The 15,231-nt window shown below is 38.9% G+C and overlaps 1 protein-coding gene and 1 long non-coding RNA gene across 5 annotated transcripts in view; one reads left to right on the plus strand and one right to left on the minus strand.

Annotated features, from left to right (window-relative positions):
- The first annotated feature begins 264 nt into the window (after positions 1–264).
- The window catches only part of LOC124301906 (cyclin G), a 32,117-nt gene continuing 17,150 nt past the window's right edge, over positions 265–15,231 (plus strand). For 2 of the 3 annotated variants that reach the window (XM_046757477.1, XM_046757480.1), the window contains exon 1: positions 265–415. The gene's annotated coding sequence lies outside the window, so the exon portion shown is untranslated. Of the gene's footprint in view, positions 416–8,953; positions 9,702–15,231 lie in introns of those variants that run through there. The other variant, XM_046757478.1, reaches the window with a different exon arrangement.
- On the minus strand, positions 3,799–7,902 carry LOC124301914 (uncharacterized). 2 transcript variants are annotated; one of them, XR_006907584.1, is made up of 4 exons: positions 7,442–7,902; positions 7,084–7,198; positions 6,567–7,017; positions 3,799–5,289 (listed from the first exon to the last, which is right to left on the minus strand). It is a non-coding gene; the product is annotated as an uncharacterized LOC124301914 (long non-coding RNA). The 2 variants fall into 2 exon arrangements; XR_006907583.1 differs by having other exon boundaries at positions 6,567–7,198.

A 15,231-nucleotide genomic window follows, 5' to 3' on the forward strand; every position in this document is an offset into this window, starting at 1 on the left:
CGTACAAGTGTGTATACCTATAGTATACACTCTACCTTTATTTATCTGACGAATAATTAAATTCAAAAATGTATCTCGTTGAAACAAACTTGAAAAAACCATCCGCGCTTTGTTGACAGATTTTTCAGAACAACCTGAAAGAAAAATCTTTGAAATATATTCGAAAACATTGAATCTAGGCGTTATTGACGGACTACTTTCCGCACTTTATTATGGCGGCATCTATAGCTATCTACGCGCGAGTGCCGCGTAGTGATCAGCTGTGTAACTTCGACGCCATTGCGCGTTGTGCAAGAAACTGTCAGCCACAGAGGCGTACAGTGCTTCGTCTTTCTCTTCTGAAACTTTAATTGTTGGAAGAACGAGGCCAAGATTGGGTGATCTTTGAGGGTAGGAGCGTTCTGGACGCATCCGGGTGAGCCTTTTTTTATCATTTCAATTTACCCCACTCATTTCAAAGGGTAAAAACCCAGTTTATTCGGAGCCTCGGACAGGCGAGAGTTGTTAAATGGGAAGTGGATTATTGCGTTGTTGCCGTTTGTGTTTTTTGTCACGACCACGCGACACGCTCGATCAATCTAATTCGCTCTCAACTAAATTCACCCGACTCGTCCGTTAGAGTCTAACCTAACTTTAATCAGGTTCAATCTCGCTTCCTTTGTCATTTTCCGCGGATCTTATGTCAACTTCACCGTTAGATCCGCACGTATGTGTACACAGAAAATTCATACGCCACGACAAGACTGTCAACACGGATGAAAGATCTTCGATCTCCCTTTGTTTTTTGCTAAGACTTAATTTATGGCTGTTTTATGGGCTTTATGGTAATTATGGAACGCTAATCTGCGATCTCTTGAGTGCATAAATATGAAAAAAAATAAACGTACTGTACATTGTATACATCTTATACATATACGAAACAACAATGTACAAGGCGAAGATTTTGCTTCTCGAATCCGACGATTCCGCAGGAATTCAAAATTGAGAAAAACGCTGCGTTGATCAATTGTCGTCAAAGACCGGACACGCTTACTTACCCTCAACAAACCGTACGTGTCACGATTACTGGCTGTTTCACCTGCTTCGGTGCGGTTTGAATTTCCGGTCATATGATATCAACTATAGAGAAATATTTATCAGTCATATCGGTGCTATAAAATATAGAGCGAAGGGGAATATCAAAGACGGATAGGTTTTTCCGCCCCGATCGTCGTTGTTTTATCACTATTACAAATAGGGAATTATCAATTTATCGTTAGCCGCGTAGAAAACGCAAGACTTCTCACACGTTTACATTGATTAGGTAAATAAATACAATACGGAAACAATAGACATATCTTTCGAGTAGAATTAGACTCGCTATAAGATACAACTTGTGCACGTGCCGCTTGGTTGTTGACACAAATCCGTAAATATGATTTCTTTTGGACAACATATAGGAGCCAGACAACGGTTTTATCATTCATTAAGTCTCCGCGACTAAACACGCGTGTTTCATTGTGTATGCATTGTCTATTCTATTTTTGTCAATGTAATTTGATATCACGATATGTATGATGGTTGATAACTCCGAATGTTTACCGAAACTGTGTCGTATATAATAATGGCGAGTCGGTTGCATTTCCAGCTCTGTCATACGTGATAGAAGATGCCGTTTCGTCTGTTACATACATATATGTGTAAATAAACGTTATAATATGGCCTCAATTGTTCTACTTCCGTATCCGCCGCTGTCGCTAACGATAAGTTAAAATTGGGCGATCGTTACGGTGCTCATACTTGTAGTTAATATCTTCCAACATCGACGGCATCAATAAAAAATTCCGAATCCTGCAAGGATACTTTATTTGCCTTTGAGTGAGACACGCATCCGTCTTCCCATTTCCTTGGCTCTTTAAAAACTCGTCCGGGCATCGACATCCTCACGCGCCGTGATCCAGTTGATTGTGGAAATGTCCCAATAAATCATAGAATGCGGTGCCAAGTGTTTTATTTTTAGATAACACATTTTAAATTCATTCTAAAATTCCTTACTCGAGACGTCCATCTGCCAAAGATTACTTGTATGACGTTCGTGCGCTCAGCAGGGAATTTCGCGTTATTGTCATCCGTGATAAAACGTCAAAATATTTATTTACGATGTATATGTACCTTCAACGCTGCCTTTCTTCCATTAATCGGGAATTATATTTGTCGAATTTTTTTTCTTTTTTTTCTTCCTTTCGTTGAAATCTTTTATCCTCAGTCTGAATACTTTTCCAGGACAACGACTATAGGCGGGCTAAATAATTCGATGACCTAAAAATACCCATAATTTGAATTCGTGCTTAGCTTTGTCAGGGTTCATACCTGGTCAATGATACCGAATTGTTGTATTCGGGACGATTGAGCGATAACTTTTCGAGGCTTTTCGATCTTATAGCTCATACATAGGTATACGTCAACTCGTTTTATCTATTCCAATGAATTATACACATGTAACCACCCAGCGTATTCAAATCCTTTAGCAGATAAGCGGCTTTGACCTTTATTATGATTACTATAATTGTTATTTTTATTATCATTATCATAGTTATTATTATTCACTCGCAATCGCAAACGAATTCGATGTGTAGTCAATTTCGCAAGCTTAGAGTATATCGATAAATATGATATACTGCGATCCAGTTTGTAGTCCAAAGTCACAACTACAACGATATACATTAGTAGTTATGTATGTAGATGTATCAAATTTTTTCACAATTTTTGTCACGTCAATGTCCAAACACGTATATTGTAATTTCTGAAGTACTACTGTCGGAACCCTTATTTCGCAGTTCATTTGTTTTCAACCTTTTCTAATCAGCTCTCACACCCAATGGATTCTTGAATTTTAATCCGAACCCCGTAAGTATAATCGAGGTTGCGAAGGCCGTAAACCAATAGCACCTAACGAGGGGCGCCGGGCTGACAGGGGTGAGAAAGTGACGTCAAGGTGACCGTAGCAAGGTTGCATCAGCCTCGACAGCTGCAGCAAGGGCTGCAGTACCGCCAGCAAATCGATATATTCCCTCCTCCATCCGCTTCATTCCAGCCCCCGCTTCCTCATTCCGCTTTCGACCTCTCTCTCTGTCTATGTTCATCACTTTCACCCTTATCTATCCATCCGTTTATCTATCCATAAACCCTGTCCAGTCCTGTCCTCGTTTACACCAACACGACACGTGATTGAATTGAGTTTAGCCACGCGCATGCTTAATGATAAGAATTTCGTGGATAATTGGGTGTTACTCGTTCATTTAGAAATCATGCGTATATTGGTTCTTCGTGCACGTTTAGGGAAACAATATTGCGACAGGTGGGCTATCGATTCACTTGCATTTTTTAATTATACATACGTGTTATACCAATCGCATTATATTTTACGCGATGTTGCTGCTGGCGATTATTATTCTAGAGTCGGTTTGCTGTAGAAACAATACTGATTTCTGGCTATGATTTTTCCCGACTAATTTTCATGGTTTACATACTTATCGTAATATTTTTTTTCAACATAAGGTGAGTTTTCAGTGAGAGTTCTCGGTGCTAACAATGTGTCACCGGCAAATAAGCAACCGAGCTTACATCTTAAGTACTTACTGCGTTTGAGGTGTACCTTTGGTTGCCTATCTGCCGGCGACACGTCGTTAGCCTCGGGAAGTTTCACCGAAAACTCACGATGTATTATCGTTCAAATATATCGTTCAAATATATCGTCGTCATTGAACTATACGATATATGACAATTACACAAATGCACGTAATGCAGTGAATGTCGATCATACAGGAATGTAACGATTATCCTTTCATGTAAAGCATTAAAAACAGTTCCGTTTTTTGACGTTTTAAACGTATGACAGATGGAATCTTATACTTGGATGAACGATGTTTCGATACCTAACGAATCGCGGCAGGAGGTGAGGAGGGGTTGAATGCTTTACCCTCCTACCACTCACGTCATATGTGTTATTTACGGTCTCTCTATCTCTATATACGTAGCCTTGACACTTTACCGGGCAGGAAGTTAAATTGAAAGAGGAGAACCTGCGCAGCAGCTTGGTAGCAGGCAGAAAGGCAAACAGAGATTGCAGGGCGGGGAAATATCGAGTCTATTTGAAATAAGAACGATAAGAATACATTATTTACAAGGACTGTAAAACCTCACCGCGTTAACCTTCGTCAACTTTGAAAGTACCTTCGCGCAGATTATATTGTACCTGCGTATATACATATATAGAAATTTTCGATAATTTCGGCCTACCCGGAATTTTTGGACTACGCGAAGTTTTCGGACTACCTGAAGATTTCAAGTACTTTCGGGTACGGATCGGATTTGCATCGGGTCGGGTTTCTTGGCAAACCTGAAATCTTCGGGTAGTCCGAAAACTTCGGGTAGTCCAAAAATTTCGGGTAGGCCGCAATTATCGAAAATTTCTGTTCACTTTAGAAGTCCCGTTATTTTTGGAGAAGCGAAAACAGCCACGAGCAAAATTTTCGAAAACTCCGCAATTTTCGGCAAACCCAACATTTTCGAGGAACTCGGGAATTTTAGTAATACGAGTTTTTCGGGTACTCGACCCGAAAGTAATCCATTTTACCCGGCCCTACCGGACCCGAAGAATTTCAGTACCCGCGCACCCCTAATATATATATATGTGTGTGTGTGTGTGTGTGTGCGCGTGTGTATTTAAACTGTTAATCACTTTCAATTATATTTAGTGATCCTACTTATTTATCGCCAATCTTTGCAACCTGTAATATTGCTGCGCATTAAAACTCTAAAATACAAAAAGTCGTCTCGCGATGGTATAAAAGACGGGAATAAAATGCGGAGCTTGACGCGCATAACACCGGAATTGCAACTCGCAATCTGAGGGATCAGGTTTGCACTGGATTTTTAACGAACTTCGTTACAGCCCGGGCCACGCAAATTCATGAGTACGGGTGTTCATACGTTTGAATCGCGATTCTAGGTCAATTTGTAATCTACATGCTCCGTTGCGTGAAGGACTCTCCTTGATTTTGCCAACCTTCGCTCATTTCCATGTAAATTGTACATAGTATGTACGATAAAAACTTTTCCTTTGTTTTATAGATTTTCTAAATGATAAACTCGCCGCCACGGTCGTATCGTAGAGAAAAACTGCAAACATTAGGTGAATATGTTGAATAACTTTTTTGATTACTGCGAATGAACGGAAAATCTCACGAACCATTGTAAGCACTAATTTCGAGTTTAGAAAGATGCTGGAAAATCACGACCATTCGCCACCTAGAAGAGAGAAAATTAATAAAATGATCTGATAACGGGTTGCAACGAATAATGATTATTTTCGTGACGCGCCCCATAGATATCCCTAATTATTGGCAAATCAGGGTACAAGTCCACTTTGAGCAACTCTGAGTTTCGCCTGGGTGACATTCGTTGCGTGCTAACAAAAGAGCAGCGAAACTGCTCGGAGTAGACTTGTATCCTGATTTGCCTATTACCAGGGGTCCCTGAGGCATGATGGAAATAATCCGGTATAAGGCGATGAAAAGGAACCGAGCAAACTTGTCTGATTGGCAATTTAACCCTCGATATTATAGCTGTACGTACAAGACATATATTATAATGCGTATAACCGATCGATGCCAAACAGAGATGTCTGTATATGTGTAACAAAGAGCGATTCGAATGGAAGAATTGTATAATGAGGTGCAACGGCCTTTTCCTTTCCCCGACGCAATGTGAGGTGAATTATTTAGACGATGATCGGGTCGAACGCTGTTCATGCAATAAATGTATCGTGTATCTCGCATACATGCGGGTACAACGTTATGCACAAACCCCTAAGGAATTCGTGTCAAAAAGTATCACGAACTCGTTTACGATTAATTAATTTTTTCGTTCCTCATTGCTTTTTGACAGATGGAAAAATATTGTGGCGTTATATAATAACAGCGTAAAGAAACAGTATCTATAAGAGCCGCGCCAAGTGTCTGTAATAAAACGCGAGCGTCAAAAAACACTGCAACGAAATTAATTTCAATCAACATTCATTCCTCATTTTAGAGTTTACATTTATTAGTATGCATTATTGGTATAATGGATTGTTGACGTAAATAAAATTTTAGCGATGAGACGAGTCCGTCTAATCGCGAGAGATTGCATTAGAACAGGTATAATCATTCTAACACCGAGAGCTGCTCGTTGGAATAAGTTGCAATTGAAATTGAAAGCAAGGTAATATTCTACGTTTCGTTTTACTTTTTCTACGCATATAGATATAATACAACGGGTCTAACATTGCATAGTCAATTTACTCGTGAAAACGTTCGATGGAAAGTTTTTTTTTAAATATTCACCGTATACATATTATGCCTATATAAAAAATGACGTTAGTTTAACGTGTGTAGTGACTATATGTATAAAACGATTTGGTTTACAGATAAGCTCGCTGTGTGCATTTCATTTAAATAAATTCTTCCCTAAGTCATGATGTAAACCCACTTGCGAGATGTGTGCTCACGATATCTACACTAATATATTTATTTACCCATACATACATTTGCAGTTGCGATCGCTCGTCCGTATGTATCCGCCCTTTGCCTTGCAAGATCCCTCGGATAAGTTTTATACCGGTTTACCAAGCCCTGTCCATCCTGGTTTTCCTCGGCCTCTGTATGCAGGCCCTTGGAGGGGGATGTGTAATAAAAGGATCTCGTGGTCGCGGATCCGTCACGGAAGCGCTCAGGAAAATACGAACGAATAATTTCGAATTAAGATTTTGCCGATTGGCAGAAGGGAGCAGGCAAACGCCGCGCCGCCGAATTATTGTTCCTAATTCTGTAAAGCCGATTCAAAGGCAGTTTAGCCTCAGAAACCTTATTTATTTATAGACACCTGAGAATCATTCGAGAACATTCGACACTGACTTTCTATACAGCCTTAAAGTGGCATCGACTCGGATAGCTATTTATAGCCACTCTTTCTGCATCCTAACTCGCTGGCTTACATCTGTAAATAGTAAAGGGAGAAAGAAAAAGAAGAAAAATAAAATAGAGCAATGAACTTGGAACTGACCATCAAGTGACTTGTAGCCTGACGTGCATAAAGCTTTTCGGCGACACGGAAAACCTCTGGAATCTTCTTCTCCATCCAAACTTCAATGTCACAATTTTTTTGCTTCTGAAAACCTCTGTAGGAAAACATGAGAATCAGTTCGGGGAATTTTGAATATTGTCTTATTTTTTTTTTTTTTGTTATACCGTTCCTTCCTCTCCGCGCGTAACCATAAATATAAATTTCTAAAAACGAGACACTTGCGTCGATTGCCGGTTGCGCAACGAATGATCGTGCGTATTTCAAAATCAGCAAATCTTCTCACAAAGTCAAATGGAGCAGAGTGAAACTGTGTATAATTTTTAAAAATCAATTTTACCTTATCCAACGCACGCCACACGCAACTTCGGTCGTTGCGAATCTGCAAGCGGTAAACGTTCTAGAATGTTCTGGTTCTTTCCGTACAATTCAGGCACGTTCTCTCTCTTTACAGACCGTCGGGTGATGTTTGCGCGCATAAAATATACCTATATAGTTGCCAGCCGTCGTTACCCTCGGTTATTTTCGCTCTACCGACTTGTATCTCATCTTTTCTAGATCCAATAAGATAATTTCTCTCTTACCCAACGAGTTGTTCGGCTGCTGGTTTCCACAGCTGTCACTTTTCTGACATAAACAGCTGACTGTGGTTAAGCGAACTCAAAATATCTTACACGTGCTGTATACATACATTAGCACGTGACGTCGATGGCACGTTTACGTATCACACGTGATCACGTGGTTCAACGTTTTATCTGTACTATACTGTTATTATACATGTATACGGTTAATACAGTTATACGCGATGACTGTCAAGCCTGCTGATATTATTTCATCCACATGATCTTCCCAAACGATTTCGAGTCGATACTCTTTAGTTTTAACGAACCTGAAGCTCTTTGTTTTTTCCACTTATATACAATATGCACACGTATCTTCAAAATCTTCATCAAGCTCCATGGATACGTTATATTTTTACTGAAGGTAGTTTTTTCTCGTTTATGTTATGTTATAGCTAATAGCTTACGTAACACGGTTTAGGAACACATTTTCTGTTTACACCCACTTGATTGACAACAATTTACTCAAAATAGCGTTTCCATTGCTTCTGCAAAGCTCTTGGAACATCAAATTCTTTTACGTGTAAATTCGACAGAATAATACAAAAATTGGCCTAAAATTATAAGATCGAAAGAAAAAGAGAATAAAAAATGAATAAAAAGTTGACACTATAATTTGAATTAAAAGAAAAATATAGAGAAAGAAAATTAACGAACATCGATTAGATCAGTTTGGCGAATTTCTTGCGGCTATTTTAAAATCTCAATATGATTACATATGACTTCCGATGAAGTCATCAAATGCAGATAGTTGAGATGGGTTTTTTGGATCAATGTAAACGCATCTGACTACAATCGTTCGAATCTCTTCATAATCGTCGTCAGGGTGTGGAGCACGCAGAGACAAGTGGACGAGTATCAACTCGCAGCTAAATTATGAACGCAACAGATGACTCGACTTCAACTCGCCTTACCCCCCCCCCCCCCCCCCCCCCCCCTTCAAACCTCATCGTCAAGCATCCGCCAATGAGATGTCGAGAATTGAGCGAGGACGATCAGTGTTTAGCGATGATATCGGTTGTGTGCATAGCACGGAGGTAGGAAATATCCAGAGTCGAGAATTCTAGGAGGAGGGACAGCGACCGGCTGACTGGTCGGAACTTGAAGCGACGGACCTTGGCGGCGTGAAGTTAGCCAGGTCTCAGGATTAAGTTCGTCAGTCAGTCGTCAGATACAGCGAGAAGTCCACAGCGAGCGTACCCAGAGTGCGTTTTTTTTTTTTTTTTACCTCCGAGAGTAGGAAGTCTTCCTATTACTCCTACCTACTAATTAATCGTAACATTTGAAACGTCGTGTGGATAATGTATAAAGCGCGTGTGAACACCGTGAGTTCTTAAAGGATACGGAATAAACATAAAAGCCTTAAACCGGAACCGAACGAATATGCTTATAAAAAATATACGATATATCACACGAATTTTTACATTCCGTCGCGCGAAATAGGTACATACATAAGCAACAAGTAACGATTAACGAGAGAATAAAAGAAAGAATAAAACGGTACCAGTATAAAATAAACAAAAAACGAAAGTAACTAAAAAGGCTGACTATTGTTAAATAATAACTTTAAAAATATTTATATATTACGTAGGTTTTCAATGTATACTTAAAAATTACTCGAAGTAGAAAAATAAGTATAAAAATTGAACATACAATTAACTGTAGTCACGTATACATATATATTGGTGTAAAAATCAGACTTTCCGCAAGTCTCTTTGAACTGGTGATATATTTTGAACGTTATACTTACGATTTTGACGTTTCGTTGCGTCAGCCGCCGCCGGACGCGTGGAACGTGGCCTTCTTTGTTCCCGAGAGTTGCAGATAAGTTTGTTGCATCAGGTCGCTGCATCCAAGTTTTGAAAATTTCATTTTCATCTTGACACACGTACATAAAAAAAAAGCCTGTCGCGGTTATTGGATCGCAGTTCTGTGATATCGACAGCTCTCTATCATCTATCTCATCCTGCCTAACTTCACGTGAGTACTTTTATGTCAGTTTATGTTGTACATACATGGGCGCAATATGCAGACCTATTCTTTTTGCACCTACCTGCACTCGATGTTTTATCATTCTGCTACTGTGTCCTGCTACTTTTCATACGATCGATCCCCGCTAGAATATATAAATATATGTACCCCTATATTGTATTCTCTGTCGCGATGGATACCGTGCTGTGGTACGCTCAGAACTTACCGTTGACCGACGGCCGTTATCATTCATGGCTGACTCGATTTTTCTCGCAGAATTTCATTTTCATCAAATCGGTGCCATGCTGACAGATCGTTTTAGAAGAAATGAAAGAAAAAATCATTGCGGAACTCGGAATCTCGAATATCGTCTCGAACGAAATCCGAGTGAGTGCAATGAACGATATGTCGAAATGTAATCCAATGAAATTCAACTATGGTCAATTTTGCACCCTCTCACGGTCATTATTCCTCATTCTTTGGTCAAAGTTATTCTTTATGCAAGCACGATTCAGGGCGGAAATAAAATCTACGTTTGAATCAGGCCCTGCATCAATTTATTACACCTTAAAATGTCTAATAATGCATACGTGTATAGCAAAGGGGGAAGAGAGAGAGAGAGAGAGAGAGAGAGAGAGAAATCCCTGAATACTGTTCTTTGTTAACACCGCATCACTCTCCCCCCCTTTCTGACGCATCGAGGTTTTACACACACACACACATAATACCAGGCAGGCACAGGCCAAACCCTCCATCAGGCAGCAGCAGCAGGCATACCCGACGATGTGACGTTGGTCATGAAAGCGCCCTGAAAGCTAAAACAGGCTTGGACTCGTTCCGAACTTCGGATTCTTTTATTGAATTTTTACTCGACCCGTACGAGCAGTGATTCAGTACCTCGAATGAAGCCTCGAACAAGGCATAATGGGTCAAGGTCTTCCGGATGCTGCTCCTGTGGCTTTGGATGAGACACTTTCTCGTGAAAGAAATTATTACGTCAGCCGGAAGTTGAAGGTTGAATTATTTACTTATCATCACATTCTTCCCTTCCTTTTCTTTTTTCCCAACCAAACGACTCACTTTCGATCTTTGCTCTCTCAGATCTCAATCTGATCTGCCGATGACCGCATCGTGATAGTTAGTAACAGTAGGTAACCGAATAAATATATACCTGTGTATCATACCTCGTGATTCATTTCACTTTATTCCAAGGAATGCAGATACTCGTTATCTTTTAACAAAACCAGTTTCGACGGATGACCGTTTCTCGGTTGTCTCTGTAACCTAAGGGCTGGCGAGCTCTAGACGCTTATCATACGATATACATACATACGGTTTCTTCTTTGGCTCCTGTGGTCTTTCTTTCTCCTTTATACTTCCAAAAATAGCCTTCGCTACTTCGTTGATACTTTGTGGCCCAGGTACAACGATGTCTTATATCTACCTTGCGAGACACCGTGAATACGTCGAGGAAGAGTAAAGAAACAAAGCTGGCTGAGATAACAGCAAACTGTTTCATATCCATACAGTGTATTATTGCGCGTAATATTCAGCTGATCACATATTTAATTCTCGGAAAAAGTTTTCGATAAGGTTAACCCAAGTACCTTACACTTTTGCGTATAACTCCAAGTATTATCAATAATAAAATATGCAGTTAGATCCTAGTAGTGTATGACAGATACACTAGATAGAGTGAAGAAATTTTCAGGGCGTTAAATTTCTTGTCTACTTTCTTAATATTACACGGTAATAATTTTGTCGATAGTGAGTAATGCGGACGTGAACTGGCGTCGCGGAAAATTTATACTTGTACGAAGGTTTCCTTGAATTTATCCACAAACGATTACGCGGCATACAATAATTTGACCGACAATGAAATTTGCGTTTTTTCAATTACAGTATCTGTGGTGTGGCTGCCTTATATGGATAAAAAATGAATGTCCATGATGGAGGTGAAATAACAATAACAAATTCTAAATTTGGAATGGCACGGGCTTTTCCTTTTCGTTTCATATGAGAATTCATTCCCTCATTGACTTATATAATGTATTATTTATATTTACTACACGCAACGTTAGCAACAACGATGTTCTTTACACATTGTCTTTCCCATTTTCTCTCTCTCTCTCTCTCTCTCTCGTTTTCTATCTCTTTCCTCTTACTAACGTATCAAATGTCTTATTGTCGTAATCGCTTCTCCGCGCAGCGGCGATGTCACGCTTTTTTTCTTTGCGGAAACTTGACCCCTTTCATTAGGGATGAGCTGGTATAGTTTTGTGTAATCACGAGACGTAAGCGACTCCTGGCTCGTAGGTTTAAATTTCCTTGTTATCTTCCGGCAGTAGGTACATTTTGGCTGTAATATCTTTGTGTTTACATACATATATTCTTATTGCACCTAGTCGCGAGTCGGCAAAGCATGTATGAATACCTCGATCGTATTCGCGTTATCTTATTTGCTAACGTTATAATCTAAAATATCGTCGTCTACGTTGGTTTAAGATAAACCATTATAATACTAATAGATTTTTAGACGGTTGTGTATTCATTTTTCATTATGCTACAGGGTGGTCGGTTTAGTGATTTTGGCTGGTATGTTTGCTATATCTGTTGTGTCTTATACATATATTATTATACCATGTTTCATTGTGAAGTAGGGGCGGGGTTGAAGTTCCGAATTTGAAAAGTTTCGGAAGCACCGAATTCCGAATTATTTGGTAGCGAAACTTGAAAGAAATCAAACTTCGATGAAACAACAAAATTTTGAAACGTCGGAAACCCAACGGCTCAAAGTCCCGAAATTCAAGATTCCGAAAATTAAAGTTACGATAAAGCATAATTCCGAATATTAAAATATATTCGCACAGAGTAGTTGACTCATCGAATGCGTGTAAAAAATCAGGTAAACCGAAAATCAGAATGAGCAAGATTCTGAACGTAAAAATATCGAAAATCCAAAACAAAAAGATCAAATGGTGAAGTTTCACCAAGTCAGAAATTCACAAAACTGAAAATCTTCCACCATTCGGAATTTCGATGTTTCAGGTTTTTAAATTTTCTCATTTTCGCACTTTCGGAACTCTGAGTCATTTTGTCCTGTCAATATTTTGCCCTTTCGGTACATTGAGCGTCTGGTTTCGAACCATTCGGAACTTTCATGTTTCTTCAAAACTTGATTTCTTTACTTTAAGTTTCGCTACAAAAAAATTTGAAATTCTGACGCTTTCGGAAGTATTCAAAATCGGAATTCCAACCCTACCCCGTGAAGTATAATCTAATTGTAAGTACAGAAGATCAGGTAACTAAATAAATCTTGTACTTCGTCTTACGTACACCTCACCTTTATACTTGGATTCTCTGGGATTTCTATGTTTTTAAAATTCCCAATTCGATTCCTCGTCATTTTCATACCTGCACTTAAATAGCATAATCAATTAGCATCTATTTTTATTTCTCACCTTGATCGCAATTTCTCGATACCGATACTTGTTGCCACACTCGTTATACATGATGATCTCAACAGCTCTCTTGTTCACGAACAGCTCAAAACCAAGATATGTAGTTAGAGCGTTCCTACAATTCCTATAGAAGCTTTTAACTGTATGGACTACTATAATACAGGCACTGTAGGGGCTGACGTTTGTTTACTTACTTTTTCTAACTCCGTCCGCAGAGACGCTCGCTTCCTTTCCCTTTTTATAGGGCGCGTACGTAGTATATTGTAAACAACAAATTTCGTTCACCCGGCTGCTATACCTGCAGTATAAGACGAAGAGACATTGACCTATGCGGTAGAAACTACCTGAATTTTTATATAATACTAGCAGCCCATCCCGGCTTCGCACGGGCATATAATAATATTAAGTAATAATATAAATGTTATTTTTCTAGAAACTCACTGTAAACATTGTGTATTTTCTTTTATTATATTATTATATGCCCGTGCGAAGCCGGGATGGGTTGCTAGTGTAGCTTATATGACACGTTCGTAGATTTACCATAGCAGCGCCATCTATTGATTACTTACTCAACCCAGTCGAAAGGTATCGACATCTGTTAGAATCATTTGGAGTTAACAGATAATTGTGACTGTCGAATAATAACAGACAAATAATTAGCAATAAATTAAAATTGCGACTATAATTTGAGATTTAAACTATCCTATCTCTCAAGTTGGATCGAACTGCACATGGTGTGCGTATTTTATTATAATCGGTTAAGTGGTTTAGGAGTCCATTGAGGACAAACATCGTGACACGAGATTTATATATATTAAGAATTAAGATAAGATCATTGGTCTGTTTTATAATCCTTCGCAAGTTTTTCTACTTCAACAATCCTCATGTAAGAAACTTTTTCAAACCAGCTGACTATGCAGGATTCCCTATATGTGTAGCCAGCAATATCTTTTATGCATAATGTTGTACATAGCAATTGTTGTTGTTGTTGTTGTTGTTGTTGTTGTTGTTGTTGTTACAAGTTTTACAGCGTCTCGAGATTGTAACATGTGCGCGAGTAAATATTTTTTTCCCCCTTTTTCTTTGTTAAAAAACGTTGTGTAATATCGCTACAAATAGCCTGGGGATAGCAAAAATTTGCTCAAGGTATAAGCAGCGTATACCTGCTACGATATGCACACGTAATACGTAACCTTGATTTAACACAAGTTGGGCGGTTCACCTTTTATTGTAAAAAAAAAAGGAAGTAAAAATAAAGTAAGGAAAAAAAATCCACAACCGAGGCTGGCTGCTTCTCTTTGCCTTTCAAAGCTCCATATTGAGTGGGTAGTAGGCGTATTTTTAGATGAGTATCCTAGTTCGTTCGTCGTGTTGTAAAAGGTGAAACCAGTCTTATTGAGCTGTTTGAACACCATCGCGCCAGAGGCATGTAAATTAAGATCAATTTTTCTTCCCGTATGTAATACAAGCACGTGTGTCTTGTTTGAAGTAATTATTCCTTTTTTTCGCACTGCCATATTTATATGTTTACGTATATATGCATGTGTCTGTATGTATTCATATTTCCTGCACGTGCAAAAATATCTGAATAAATTATTCGCTGTTTCTTACGGTATAAATTTAGGAAGTATTTCCTTTCATGGCTAGTGAAGATATGTTTCAATATATTCCTATCGTTCAAATTTGTGCAAGGAGTACATGTACTTTATATATACCTATATACAATTCACTTATAGGTATATTATAATTCAAATAAACACGGCTAATAATAGCCACATAATAATTTTTCCGTGGATGATGATGATGATTCATCGTTAGTTTAAAAATTGTACCAATCGCACAGTGTATCACAATACCTGCAGTTATAACTCGAAAAACATGATTGCGAGTTCGATAAGCTGCAGAAAAAAAAAAGTAAAGAAAAGATGATAATCACGTCGTTTTATCGAACACGTAAATAATCCTTGACCGAAATTCCTGGGGATTCTACTATAAACGACGATTCGCAGTAGGGGGAATTTATGCCTGTACCTGCAAAATTCGTAATACATATTTCCTAACGCTTGGGGTGGGGATGC

The sequence above is a fragment of the Neodiprion virginianus genome, chromosome 4, assembly GCF_021901495.1.
Source record: "Neodiprion virginianus isolate iyNeoVirg1 chromosome 4, iyNeoVirg1.1, whole genome shotgun sequence".
Taxonomy (NCBI): domain Eukaryota; kingdom Metazoa; phylum Arthropoda; class Insecta; order Hymenoptera; family Diprionidae; genus Neodiprion; species Neodiprion virginianus.